Source organism: Balearica regulorum, chromosome 3, assembly GCF_011004875.1.
Source record: "Balearica regulorum gibbericeps isolate bBalReg1 chromosome 3, bBalReg1.pri, whole genome shotgun sequence".
Taxonomy (NCBI): domain Eukaryota; kingdom Metazoa; phylum Chordata; class Aves; order Gruiformes; family Gruidae; genus Balearica; species Balearica regulorum.
Genome location: NC_046186.1, coordinates 111,525,752 through 111,540,566, shown reverse-complemented (window position 1 = coordinate 111,540,566; position 14,815 = coordinate 111,525,752). Strand labels below are relative to the sequence as shown.

At 37.9% G+C, this 14,815-nt stretch overlaps 1 long non-coding RNA gene across 1 annotated transcript in view; it reads left to right on the top strand.

Annotated features, from left to right (window-relative positions):
* LOC142601330 (uncharacterized) overlaps positions 1-14,495 on the top strand; it is a 36,322-nt gene extending 21,827 nt beyond the window's left edge. The window contains exon 3 of the long non-coding RNA XR_012834934.1: positions 14,376-14,495. This is a non-coding gene — a long non-coding RNA (uncharacterized LOC142601330). The remainder of the gene's footprint in view (positions 1-14,375) is intronic.
* Positions 14,496-14,815: the final 320 nt, after the last annotated feature.

Genomic DNA, 14,815 nt, shown 5'->3' with positions numbered 1-14,815 from the left:
TGCAGCTTCCTGCCCAACACTTAGAAGCAACTTCTGCGGTAGCTGCTTTTACCTTCTGTTGTGTTTTTGTTTTTCCACAATATAATTAAGGTGGCTGATCTGCAACTCCTGTTTCTCTGCGTCTCTGCTTTTATAAGACATAAGCTGATTTTCACTTACCAGTAACGCATTTGTTTTTGTAATAAACTTTAACAGTCCTGAAATTTATTCAAGCTTTTTTCTTAAGAACTTAGATGAAGTTTATGAAGCCCAGCTGGTACAAAGAAATGTCACCAGTAATTTCTAGTAGCTTCCTCTGGCTGCCTTCTGGGGTATTTTATGCTTTTCCTGGTGATATTAATTGCACTAGCAACTCAGTCTTGTTAATGGAGACTGACATAAATGGAGTTTTATGTTTTTTGGACTTCGAAATGTAATTTGCCGATGCTTTTGCTCTCCTTCCTGCAGCCGTCCTGCACTTGATTTGCTCTTCTTCCTCTGGCTAATCTGCTGCTGTTGTGACCTGCATCTCAATTCATGGCTTAGCTTTTCTTACTAATGAGCATTGTTTCTGTTCTTCCTGCATGCTTTCTTCTTGTGTGAGATCAGTGAAGAAGGTCTTATTCAGGTGTGTGTGACCCAGCTAACAGAATGCAAATGGGTGGAGTGTACAATGTCTGAAGCTGTATTTCTGCACTGCGTGTGCATGGGTTGAAAACTTGTAAGTACCGCCTTCAGCAGAAGAAAGGTGATTTCAAAGCTGTTAGATAATTAGGATGGAAATTCTGGATTATATTCTCACTGCAGTGGATATTTCATATGCTGAACATACTGATTCCAACTTGGGGCAATATGATTTAATTTCAGACAGATTTTGAAAAATACAAATATATGAATACTTAATTTGCCTTCCATTTTATATATTTTTTTAATGGATTTAACAAGTATTATCAGGTATCTGATTTCAGGGCAAAGCATGTTTTTATTTTGAATTAAAAATGCATGGATATAAAGATTTCTTGCATCTGAACTTTTTTTTCTTAACAGCCATGGTTAAGCTTCTAAACCATTGCACAGTAATTAGGTTTATTGCAGTATGCCATGGTGTAGACTTATTTAAATTCCTGACATATGGATCTAATTTTGTATCTTGATGGCAGATAGAGAAAGAGAATATGTAAAAAGGTGTTATACTTTTCACTGCTCTGTTATTGGAAGGTGATGAAATAAAAATCAAACCACCCTAAGTGCAAGGGTAAAGTGCATTGGATAATATTCCTTTTAGCCTCAACTGTTTTATACAGGGCTTTTTTCAATGTTATTGAAAGTGATGTATAGTAATTAAAATGTGATGATTTTTCCCTTCCAAATAAGCATATACATCCTATCAAAGAGCAATTGGATGATCTTAGGTAAATTAATTTTCTGCATTCAGACATGTTATCTTCTCCCTGATTCATACGTTGCTATAGCAACAATTGACTTCACAAGGCCTGACTCAGCTCCCAAAGAAATATGAAATGCCCTGGTTTATATTTTTCTGGTGTAAGTCAGGGAGGTGACTGCAGTAGCTGATCTTTGTACTATGACTTTTTTAAACTTGAAAACAGTTTATTTTCCCTAAGTTGAATACATTCCCTTTCTTCTGTGTTCACACTTTTACAGTATTTTCATTAGTGTGACTAATTGAGAGAGTTACAGAATGAAAAATACAAATGTGATTTTTAAAAGGATAATTATGCTTTTTAAAAATCTCTTTTAATTTTAAGATATGTATTGACTCCTGTCAGTCTCCAGAAAAGACAGTAAATGGCAAAAACTTGGATGCCATTTACAAGTACGCAGGAAAATATAAGTATACAAGATAAATGCCCACATTCACTCTCCCTAAAAAGCAAACAGGTCACAATCCTTGGGCAGAGAACATGGAAATAAAATAAACAGAAATACCCTTGACTAAAGTAGTTAGAACTTACTGTGGTACATTCTTGGGTTAAAAACATGTTAAAAGTGATCTAGTGTTATACTAAAAGCAGAAATTATGTTTCATATATGTATGTATGTGTTCTTTCAGTAATTTAAATAATATTTTCTGTAGTTTTACAAAATAAGGATTCTTACTATAGAAAGTACCCGATGTATGCATCAATATAAGTTCTGACCTTTAAATGTGAACAAAATACAATCTCAAGGAAAAACCTTTTGAAAGTCAAGAGTAAAATCCTGGTCCCACTAAAATCTAATACTTTCATCTGGAATGCATACAATGAAGTGATTTTTCTTGCTCTTTATAGGTCTACATGAAACTCTCACTGAAATATGTAAATAGTAACAAGATACCACAAACACTGAAAAATTGCAAGGTAAGACATATATAGCAGAGTTTGATAGTTTGTTTTCTTAATTCGTGTGTTAAATTTGCCAACTTTATAGATTTTCTTTTTTTCTCCCCTCCACCCCCAATAACCATAGTAAATGAACAGGGAATCACATGACTGAGCTAGGTTCTTCATGGACTGTAGACTATTGTAATAGGATTTTCTTGTTAAAATGTATTTAACCATTGAGTGATGCTGGAGTCAGGTGGAAACGTACCTCACTCTGCAGAACTGTGTGATGTCTCCAATTGCGTCTGTAGGGAAAAGTACATGTCAGCAATGAAAGAAAGAAATAGTGAAAAAAAATAATACTTTGTATAAGCTTTGGGAGCAGAGTACCTGTGGTTCATTTTTGTGTGGTCTAATATTTTGAGTATTGCCTGTGCGTCAGGTACTTGTGCATGGTACACAGTCCACAATGGATTTTTGGTGTGGTATATAACATTGTACAAAATAGATCCATAATGGTGTATTGCAGTGAGGAAAGTCCCTTTGTGCTATCAGGAGCTTGGACTCCTGGCCAGAGAGTTTGTCTCATTATAGCTCATCAGCGGGAGAACTTAGTCCTTGACCCCTTAACGCTAACTTTCAAGACACCATGGACATCGTGTATGTCATCTCCCCTATGGGGTTTCCTATTGAGATCAAGTAGTACAGGGTTCTGTTGATGTAAATCATTATGCCTTTGGATGTGGAAACATGCCTTGGTGCTCCTTGATATGGTAAAGTCCCAATAAAATCATAGTTGCTATATCAGAAATCATCAGTGTCGTTACTGATGCTTATAGATGGCAAGTGAGGGGAAAACAACACATAATCTGGTCACGAAAAGGTCAAATATAAAAGCTCAAGCTCGCGATCATCTGCACATATACTGGGTGGCAGGTATGTGGTCTGCCTGCATGCTTAGTTTCCAGTTACATTAATTTGAGCTGAAGCATATTAGCTTTTCTCTAGAGGCTTTTTCTGAAAATCCTCTGGGACTGTACATATTCACGTTCTCCCCCCAAAAGGCTGCACAGCCTTCAACTTTTTCCCATTCAGTTACAGATGCCTCTCTGGATATGTGGGTGTTGCTCTTACATATCAGGTACCATCTCCTGTTCTTGACTGACTTAACTTCTTGCTTTGCTTGGAAAAAGCACTTTTCCCTGGCTTGTGAATGACTTTCAAGTGTTAAGGGTCACTATCCACCCACCTTTATTTTATCAACCTGTAAATTGACGGGACTGTAAACGGATTTAATAAATGAAGTTTATTGCTGCCTCTTGACTGAGACCAGGCAATGATAATCAATCAGTTTGGGGTCACAAACCGCAGGATGCTGTAACAAATGGCAAAGCTAACTTGTTCTGCATTTTCAGCAAAAGTGCTTGTAACTGTTAGTAAAACCAGACTGGGTTACTTGATACTCGTATGTCAGAGTTCACAGCAAACTGGATTATCTAGCAGGTATTTCAAGCTCCCATATCCCTTCACAGAAGAAAGGCTAAACCTGTAATTTGTGTACTGTTTATGAGACAATGACCTTGCATGGAGTTTTTAAGTATGCATTTAAGAGTTCCTTTCACAGCTTTTTGCCAATTATTAACAGAAATAATTTAATTGAGTTTTAGAGTAGATTTTTTTCCATTAACTTATCATTATGAACTTATAATGGGTCTTCTAATTAGGCAGTGTTTCTAGTGGGAATATTTAACTAAATTAGAATTGGGACAAATATGTTGAACATGCTCACTAGCTCTTACTAGAGGCTCATTGTGCATCCATAACCTGCTGAGTAAACAAAAGTAAGCAAGGAAATTTGGCTGAAATATGGGGTGTGGCTTTCATAAGCTTCTCCTGAGGTACTGATGTTGAGGTAATATGCTGGCTTTTGAATGCTGAAACACTCCTGCTTTTTTTCTTCTTTAATTTCCTCTCCCATTTTAAGAAAATATGTCAGTATTTTTCCAATCAAAACTCCCAGAAGTTTTTTGGCCATGAAAAGTTGTCATGGTGATGTTTTCTTCTAACTTGTGAAGGAGATGAGTGTTTGATTTCATGGGAATTCCAAGCTTTGAGTTTGAGTCAGGGGTCTTTTTACTTGATGTCATAGCTTTCCAAAAAAAGCAGGTTAAGAAGATTTAAAAAAAAAAATAATTTTTTTTGGAATTTTTTGAAGTCTCTTTTTAAAATCCTAATCTGGGTTTATGTCTTTTCTACTTAAAGTATTTTGCAACCTTGAGCAGTAAAGTTGTAGCTGGACTGAAAACAAATTATTTTAAACTTTCTTTTTAATTTGACAACATCTTGTGATATTCTTGGTATCTCATGCCCATCTGTGATGCTGCAGATGATTAAAAATTTTCTTTACTTACTCTGGAGGGTTCTGCTTCCAGGTAACGTTTGCCTTTTCCGTTCACTCCTTACGTCTAATATCCTATAACAAAATAGGATGGCACCCATATAGGCAAGAGCTTAATATACCCATAGGAGGACAAAATAAACCATCTTGAAGATGGTATCAAATTGCAGAGGTATCCAACTGTGGGACAGATATGGCCCCTGGAATAAATCTGTGGGTCTGTCCATCAGTTTTTCTCCTCCAGCGGCCCCTCAGGCTAATGGCAGAGAGTGGGTTTTGGAAGTAGGCAAGTTGTTATGGTGTCTTAAACCTTTCTTCTTGCCACTCTCTTTCCTGTGGGCACTGTGTACGCTTCTTCCTCCTGCCCACAGCAGGCACATACTTGCCTTGTGAACCCAGCGCAGCCATCCCATGCAGCAGGGCATGTCCTTTTCTATAACATCTAATTACAGGATTGGAGAGAGTTTCAATCTCTGTACTGTGGCCAGAAAAGTGCCTGTCATGTGATAGTAGTATCTGTAGCCTATATGTGCAAGTCCAGTGTGTGCATAAAAAAAGATGACGAAATAAAATTTTTTTTGATTGATTCTATGGGAGACTGTGTGGGCTGCTTTGGTGGAGGGATAATTTACTACCCATAAAGCATGTGCATAAGGATGTCAGATTAAAACCACACAGGTAATCTTAATTGTGCACTTGCGTAATTTTTGACTGACTAAATCTGCCAAGGCAATGTTCTGTTAAAGTAACATTTTGATGTTATATACAGATAGTTATACATTTACTTTTTATAAAGATTCATGGAATAGTCAGTAGAAAATCAAGAAATGCTCAGGGAGCTGAAGAATTGCTGCCAATAGTAGCTATTCCATTGAGAATACAGGTGAAGTCATTGCATATGTTACCTATAATATAAATTAGTCAGCCCAGTAGTACGTACACACATGGATACACGTGCACAGTTTAGAAAATATGTGATTGGACAGAATGTTGATGTATTTTTTCTCCAAGAGTATTCTGAATAATTTTATTTCCTTGGATAGTTTCTGTGACAACTTCTCACGCTTGTAAATCCGTGTTTGCTTGGCTGTGTTTTTGCCTAAAGTGTGCATGCATCAGAAATAATGTTCTGAGATGCTTCTGCTAACCTGTCAAAATTTGATTGCTATTTGTAATTAGCTGAGATTAACAGACTATAATTTACACATTGTTTTCTTGCCCAAAAATCAAGTGCACAAACTGAAAAATAATGAGGGTCTCTTTTGGAGTAGGGAAATGTAGAAGCAAGGAAAACAACGGGAACAGTACTTGCAATGCCTGTTCTGCATAGTGGTTAGCACTTATTTTTTTGATGAAAGGTTTGAGGTGGTGTCACTGCATTGATGATTCATTTTTCTTCAGCCAGCAATGCCCAGAGGGCCAGTCATTGTGCAGCAAGGTGCGAAAGGGCATGTAGCAGAACTGGGAAGGACCAAGCCTCCCATGATGTTATAATAGTCCCATTTGCTTAGCAGTTATGTGTCCATTCATGGTTCATTAATTTTGATGGTACCTAGCCTGCTAGTTTCTTCTGTCAGCTTCCCCAGAAAAAGAAATGGTTCATTCAGGGTATTGTATTATGAGCTGACTGTATATTCACAGTTTATTGAAACAATTCTGTGTGCCTCCCCCCCAACCCCACTGCCTTTTTTTTGTAGGGTATTTGTAAAGTATGAATTTCCCATCACAAGTTTGTTTGTTTAAATCTAGTAATAGTTTATGGAGGTGTTCTGTGGTGGTTTTTTTTTCTGCTGGCATTATTTGCAGGGAAAAAAATGGAAGTTTGCATGCAGTAAATGCTGTTCTCAGTAGGAGACATGAATAGGAATAATTAAAAAAGCTAAACTGGTGTTCATGTTCAAATATCACAGTTTAATTACCAGCCACAGGCTTTAGACAGGAAAAAGGACTGTTTAAGTCATCTTTGCTTCTGGCAATGGCAGACTTTCTGCTTATTGTACATTTTCTATGGCTTTGTCCAGTTTAATTATAAACCTCTAATTAGCAGTACAAGGTAAGTAAATTTCTCTAACAATATATGTTTCTCAGTTGGATCTTAAATACATTGGAAAGTCAATTGGCATAGAAAAAATGCTATCTCCAGTAGTTATTATTTGCGGTGCCTTATAAATAACATTCACACATGGACTTGGACTTGAGAGGAATAGTTATGTTCTAGACTCAAGGGGGTAGTTAAGCTGGAGACCACAGCAGGACAGAGCGTGAGGGAAATAGTGATTTATACACGCAATTGGCATAGTTTTGCCACCTTGCAGTTGTGTGTCGAGTAAAGTTGGACAATAGCAAAAGCAGATCCCTTCGAATCCCTATAAAGCTGGAAGGTTTTACTGTGGGTAAACAGTGTGGCCCCACTGAAAAGTGAAGAGTGCAGCGCTGTCATCTTGGAATTGACACCCACTAAATTGGGTCCAAGCTGCATGAGGATAATTAAAGCAGTAAATATGCTTGAAACAGTTGCTAGATAGAATGACTCAGTTCTGCCTGATGTCCCAAGCACCGTATCTAAAGGATGCCTGCCTGGGATGGTGTCTGTCTCCCTGCTGGGAGCCAGGCTGCACCCACCAGAGGTTCCCGTCTGGGGACTTCAACTCTGGCCCTCCAGCTCGTGCTGTGGCAGCTCAGTTGATTGCAGCCAAGGTGACTCACTGGTGTTGGTGGTTGTTCCATTACTGGAGACTACGTGACTCCAGAAGCTGGAGAACTGAGCAATAAAGAAAGGTCAATGGCAAAACTGGTATCAGAATGCATGACAACAGTATCTTTTCTCTCTCTCGAATGTAAAATAAAATATGTATGAAATGAAGTCTTGGCCTCTATCTGAGAATGACTCTTTGATTTCATTCAGGTAGGACTCTTGTTTGTCATAAACCCATGAAAATACATTATCCACACTTCTATTATAAGTATGTAACAGTTCAGTGCTGCTAAAAAAAGGTAGGTTTTTTGTGGTGGTTTTTTTTTCCCCAAATGGTATCTCCGCTAACTTTACTGACTTTTTTCTTCCTGCCTTTTTTCTTGTCTGCACAAATTTCTGTATGTCCTGTCCTATCCTTGTATTCCTCTCCCCTTTCCCCCTTCTATTTAAAGAAGCATTGCAAAACTGGGTATTAATGGTAGGTTGAGGATTTTTCCAGTTATGAATTATAATAATAATAATAAAGGTAGTACTGACCATGACCCAAGGACCATGTTAAAATCAACTAGTGAAAAAAAAAAAAAAAGCTTAGGTTAAGTATAGGCTTAATGTTGGTAGCTAATTATGCTTTGCCTTAGAATATGTGCTTCAATTGTACATGATACTTAGCATTTACACTAGCTGTGTGAATGCTGCATTATGTTACTAAAATACCTATTCTGAAGTATGTCCAGTCTTCCTAATGATGCATTTTTCCCAAAAAACTTTTAATCTAGCTATTTTTATTGTCTTGATGTTATTGTCTTACCTTGTTTAATGCATACAATAGTGGGGAAAAAAAAAAGATAAAGGTCTCCTCAGGGAGGAAGGTCAAAATGTTCCCTCAACACCATGTAATGGACACTTTCTAACTTGGCATTAAGGAGCTAATTTGCATGAGGGATAGCCGAGCTTGTGGTAAACCCAGTACAGGTTATGAAAACGTCTGCTTAGACTACTGCCTACAGCTCTCTCTCTCTTATGGAAGAGCGATGCAAAAACTGCAAATTTTGCATGCTCAAGATTTTTTTTTTTTCTCTCATCCTTCATCCAGCTGATGGGTGTGGGTATGATCTTTTGAGCTGACTTGAGGTATCTCTTTGTCAACTCCTTCCTCTTTTCTCAGAAAGGCTGCCCCCAGCAACTGAGCAGAAACTTCTTTGTTCTCCCATGTCCCTGTTAAAATGACTTTGACTTTCTTACTGCAAGTGTTCAAATGGCTTTCCAAGCAAGTTCCTGAATACGCTTATGAGTACAGTAATAAAGAGTAATAAAGGAAGAATTGGCTCAAAACATAGGCTGAGTGAACACAGGTCTGTGCAAGTATTAGCACCTTCCTTTGGGGGCAGCAGTACCATCCCTGTGGTGCAATACCTTGTTTTACTGTACTTTGACTTCTTTTGTTGCTGCCACTGTTTTGCAATTTATGTGTTCTCCAAAGGAAGGGGAGCGCAAACTCCTAAGATGATTGTCTTAACTTTTCTTGGCCTGCATATGAGTTGCTCAAACAAAAAAGGTTTTGGGGAAAAAAATTACATCGCTTGATTCTTTTTTTTAATGGCATCATAATCAGTGTAAATACCAGGGGAAAAAATCTCTTTCATGGAGAGTTTCTAGGTTGGGCAGTTATAAAGGAGTGAGCTTTCCAGAACATCAGTGTTTCTCTGAATAAAGCTATATTTTTGTTTCCGAAGATAATTTTAGTGATTAAAATGTAATTAGTGACTAAATAGGTAAGAGTGAAACAGAAATCTCAGTGGCATGAGAGGTTTCTGACTCATGGAAGGGTGTTTAATTCCATTTGAGAGTTTGGGGGGATGGGAGGAAAGCAATGGTAATTATCTAATTATTAGGCATCAGGGTCTGCTTTCCATAACTGCTTTTCAACTGATATGTTGCAGTTATTGGAGGTAGGGTTGCACACTGCAAAAACATGAGGGTAAACTTGCAAGTAGGGCAAGGCACAATTAAAAATGAAAATTGAGACCTGTAATGTTAATTAGAAAATCATTAAGTACCACTTATGATAATATGCCTTCATGTCTCTCCTTCCTCCTCCTGGCCCTCCCCCCTCTCAAAAAAAAATAATTCTAATTTATCACTTCATGAAGGAAAGTGCAATTATATTATCCTTCCATGCAATCTCATAATGACTTGGGGATTGAAACTTGTGTTTCATTTAATCCTTTAGAAGTCCAAAATATTCTTGTGGCTGAGGGGAGTGAGAAAGCAAGGTGGTGAGGAGTGGATAGAAGGAAATGTTTCAGGAGAGGTTTTAGATAAAGAAGCAAATACTGTGAGTCTCTGTCAATATAAAGATTAGATTGGGATTAGATTTTTTTTTTCAGTAAGCGTGATTTAAATGTGGTTAATTTAATTTGAGAAAGGCTGAAAGGCAGGCCTCAGAATATACAGTTGGTTCTTGAATTCAGTGAAAATGCATTCTACAGAAGGTACGCGAAAATTTGGGTGTTTGCAAGAAATTTTTATTGGGAAATACAAGAGGGGAGATTTATTACCAGGAACTACAAATCAAAGTAATTTGATTTATCCACAGCTGGCATGCACACTACCTATTATTTCTGATAATATGTTCTTTCATTTCACGGACAATGTGAATATTTAGTAACAAAGAAAGCTTTCAGGATTTCAAGACACTTCATTAACAGCAGTGAAGGTAGAGCTGAGTAAAAAATCACCTCATTTGTTGTTTTTCATTTGGTTGGCAAAAAGGCAAACAAACCACTACTCCTGCTTAGAATAACAACAAACTTTTCTCCTTCTCGGAATTGTTGATAATTAAGAAAATAAATGTTCTGAGTTTGATTGTGATTTTGTGTGTGTTGCTGTGATTGGGGTTTTAAAATATTTTGACTCCTAAAGTGTGGGTTTTGGTGGTGTGGGGTTTTTTGGGGTTTTGGGTTTTTTTTGTTGGTTTTTTTTTTCAAATGGGAAGGAGTTGCACATCTTTTGTGTGGGAACTTTCTGCTTAGAATTGTGGTGTCTGGTGGGGTGTTTTTTGATTGTTCTTTATTTTTTTGTGAGAATCATGGTGAGATTTGAAAATCTTCTCAATCTCTAGGTGAATCCTTATCAGGTACAGGATATTTCTCCCCATCCCACCCCTTCCCCCTGTCACGACCAGTTGCCACCAACAAAAGTAGATTTAGGGAATATATAGTTAGCCTTAGGCAGTTGTATGGCATTTTGGCACTCCATAAAGGATTTTGATCCCAAGAGGCCTATGTTAGAGCTCGTAGGGAACACTAAGGTGATGACATGATCTTCATGTGGCTGAAGAGAACGTAAAGATGACGACTTTCTACCCTTTTCTCATGGATGCTTCTGGTGCTCCAATCTAAGCTAGCTTTGGCACCTTGCTATTCTGACATAATCAGAGATTTCCTCGAATGCGTGTGAGTAATTACCTTTATTCTGGGCCGTGAGAATGGCTGATGAATTATTCTGCTCTGAGATGCTCCTTCATCTTGCTGAGCAAACGCAGTGACCAGAGATCCAGCTTTGGCAATGTGCCAGCAGAAGATCTCTAACCATAAGAAAATCTACTTGAGTTGGCAAAACTGGCTTTGTAGAGCTGGTAGTTTGTAGTATTTCATTTAGATGGCAAAGATAGCCATTAATTGTCATTTCTATTAACACATGATTTGTACAGACATAAGTCATTGTAATAATTCAAAGCTCTAATCATCATGATAATGGGGCCTAATTGCGAAGCTTCTTAAAAACTTTAAGACAAAATCTGTGCTAATACCATCTGAAAGCTGGCAGCAGTTTATTATTTCCATTTTGATCGAACTCCTATGGGGGGGAAGGTGTTCTAATTATGTACTTGAAAAATGACCTTGGGACTCTAGATTCAGGCAGACAATAAGGACATTATCTTTTTTTTTTTCTTTCCTCCTTCAGTAAGTGAAGAACAGTGAATTCTCACATACAATCTAATAAGTGAACACGCTCTCATTAAAAATAGATAATCAAGCTCTTGGAAAGGTTTAATTAAATTCAGTTTGTCTTTTTTCTTAAGGCTACTAAAATAAAAAGGGGGAAAACCCAACCTGCAAATAGTCTAAATTTTAATGATCTGCCTTCAGTGCTCATCTCAGTTCTTGTGATGCTCTGAAGATGTGTATCCTGTACATCTACTTCTGCACAAGAGGTGTTTGTTAACTAGAGAAGGTCAACAATTGCATTTCCTTGCAGTGCAAAAGCTCAAATGTAAGGGTGACACTTCACACCAGCACATCATCAGTCTCCAAGTATTCACCTGGAAAATGGGAGCACTCTGCTGTATAAAGGCCCTTTCTTAGCAGACTTTCATTTTGACAGAAAGATTGGTTTCTATGCATACATTAGAACAGAAAAATCATGCAGCAATGCTTTGTCCAGTCCACAAGGTAATCTTTCTTACTATGAGACAGTAAATCTGGTTGAGCTGAAGAAACAGTGCTTTTAACACTTCTTTTGTGTTAGCTAGACAGTACTCTAAAATTGCTTCTGGTTTTCTTGCAAATACCACTTAACACTGTTTTTTCTGACTAGCACCAGGATCTTTGGTGTTCTTGTTATGTTTGATGCTATGAGCTGGTGGCTGTCATTCAGTGAAGCACTTATGCCCTGAATAGTATATGCATTTCTAGATAATTCATGCCCATCATAGATTTCCTTTTTTTTCTCCTTTATTTTTCTACACCTCCCCCCCCCCACACACACCCCCACACACCCCCACACACACCCCCACCCCCACACCCACGCCATTACTACTGGAGGTCGTCTCAGAGGGCATGTGCTAGCTCTGGAAAAAAAGGACCTTCCCTACATTTGTCAGCTCTACCTTATGGTCTGATCTGTACCATTTGTTCTCTTTCATGTAGCTTTTCAGAGTGTGTTCAGCTATCCCTCAGTTTTACTTTCAGCTTGCTTTTTGCTGCAGCCTGAAGAGTGTAACCAAGTAAACATTTCCCTACCTCCTAAAAATGATCTCTTAATTAGTATTGGAATCTCTAGTAAACAGTTCACTTCAACTCTGATGCTAGGAAAGCTGTCCTGATACATACAGTTGCTTGTTTTCTGCAAGGTTTCATATATACTGTTAAGAATTTATCTCAAGCTTTTTACAGGTATTGCCAGTAACACTGATCCAAATTACTTTGTTGTGTGTTTTATGGAAATACATTAAAAAAATAGAGGCAATCTTCTGCAGCAGGTTGTAGCCAATATGCTGGGCTTAATAAGCAAAGTTATGTTTGTCTGGGGGACTTTTTCACAAAACATAATTGAGGATGACAGCTTGGTTATGAGAAGCTTGATGTATACATCAGTTTAAAAGCTTGTCACCTACTTGATGCATTAATTCAAGTCCTTTGTGCAAGCCAAAGTTCCTATTCTAGGCAAAGCATATGGTCTGTCACTTAGCACATGACATGTTTTTAGATCACTGTGTCTGCAAGCGTACCGTCCCTGAATGTGAATGTACAGGCTTGCCCTGTAAAAGCTAGCACCAATTTATTATCCGTTCAAATAGTTCTACTGTATTGTTGGGACTATTTATAGCTTAAATATGAGGAAAGATGTTCAGGGTTTAGCCCACAGCTCCCCTTTACTATCCTTTCAATTTTCCCTGTGAGAAATGGCTTCTATTCATCCACCAGCTGAAATAATATTCATAGGAGCATAAACATATACACTCGTATTTCTCTATAATAGTCATGTTGACAAGTCTCATAAGTTCATAGACAATTCACTTTGCTTACTGGGTACTGAACTTGATTTTATAAAGATTGCTTAATTCATCAGGGTTAACTAGACTTTAGCCAGATAAAGATGAACTGAAATAAAAACCAAACTGAAATCAAGCTTTAGGGAAAGAGCTGTTCATTTACACTTTTGATCAGCAACTGAGAGTAGCAGCAGAGAAGTAGAAGTTGTGATCAGGCTCATACAGGTAGGACTGACTTACTCTTCAGTGCATCAGAATAAGGTTCAAAGTCCACTCATAAATTATGCAAAAAATTAGTGCAGCATACTTGTACTCTGAAATTTCATGCACTTGCCAAAGCATATGCAGATTAGATTAAGTGCCTGTGTATAGAATTAGGTAGACTGTACACTTAATGGAAACTATTAAAATCTCCATTCTAAACTCAACATCAAGTAGCATGCAACTCCATGAATGAGCCAGACTATTTACAAATGTACTGAACTTGCAAACAAAATTCCCATCCCAATGGAACTGCAGCAGTTGGCAAAAAGGACATCTCTAAGTAAAATCCTGAGAGTGCAAAATACCATGGCTTTGAACGTTCATTTGCATTCTGGATTGTTACTTAGTGCCATTAACCTTATTCCATTTCCTTCCTGTCTGCAGCTATTGATATGAACGTGCTTTCTTTGTTTTCATACACTGATTAGCAAATGTCAGCAACAGAATGTGAATATCTGCATTCATACATGTCCTGGAGCATTTGCTATTCATGTTTTGCTATTAGTTATTCACTTTATTTTTTTCAGTGGTTGTCACCATTCAGTTGGGAAGCAGAAAAGGTACTTTATGACTTGGGTGAAAAATTGCCCACAATCCTGCTGAATGCTAAATCTTGATATGCAAAATTGTGATAAACACATAGGATATGTTTTATCCAGTCCTGGGAACAAGTGTGTTCCTAGACTGCTTGAAGGGGCAAGCTGTGGGCAGCGTTGATGGAGCTTTTCCACAGAACTGTGCCTCATTTCTATTTTTCTGGCTACTTTTGTGCCTCAAAGAAAACAGTCAAGCATGAAGTAAAGAAGAATTTAGTGGTGAATTAGTGTGGTGACTGGTATTCATACAGTGGCTGATAAATATCATACTGGTATCTAAATTTAGTTATCAGTTCTGGTAAAGCTGCTGTATTCTTCCTTCTGCTTTTGTTCCTCAAAGCATGAAAGGAGAAGAAGCATCCCTCCAAGTCCGTGCAGGCACAAAAACCTCACCTGGGCATAGAACATCTGAAAATTGAGAAGTACAGGACCGTAACAACATGATGAAAGGTAAAGTGTGTCTAGTTGCTTTGGTATCTCTGAAAGAAGCCTTTGAAAGGTGGTGCTGAGCTGTCGCAGTGGTATTTAAAAATGGACTTGCAGGAAAATGCAGAATCATCCCTGAAAAGGTGTGCCAAGGCCAGGATTGAGGCACAAAATAAAAGTATTAGTTGTTTTTGCACATGCGTTTACAGAGAGATTTGTGCATGGATTTCCTGAGTCTTGAAATACAGGGTTCTGTAGGCCGAGGGAGGTGAGCAGGGTAGGTAACTGGCGGCCACGTGGACGTCTCTGGTTTTGTGATGAATGCATCTAATGTCTTCTGTTTCCTGGTAACAA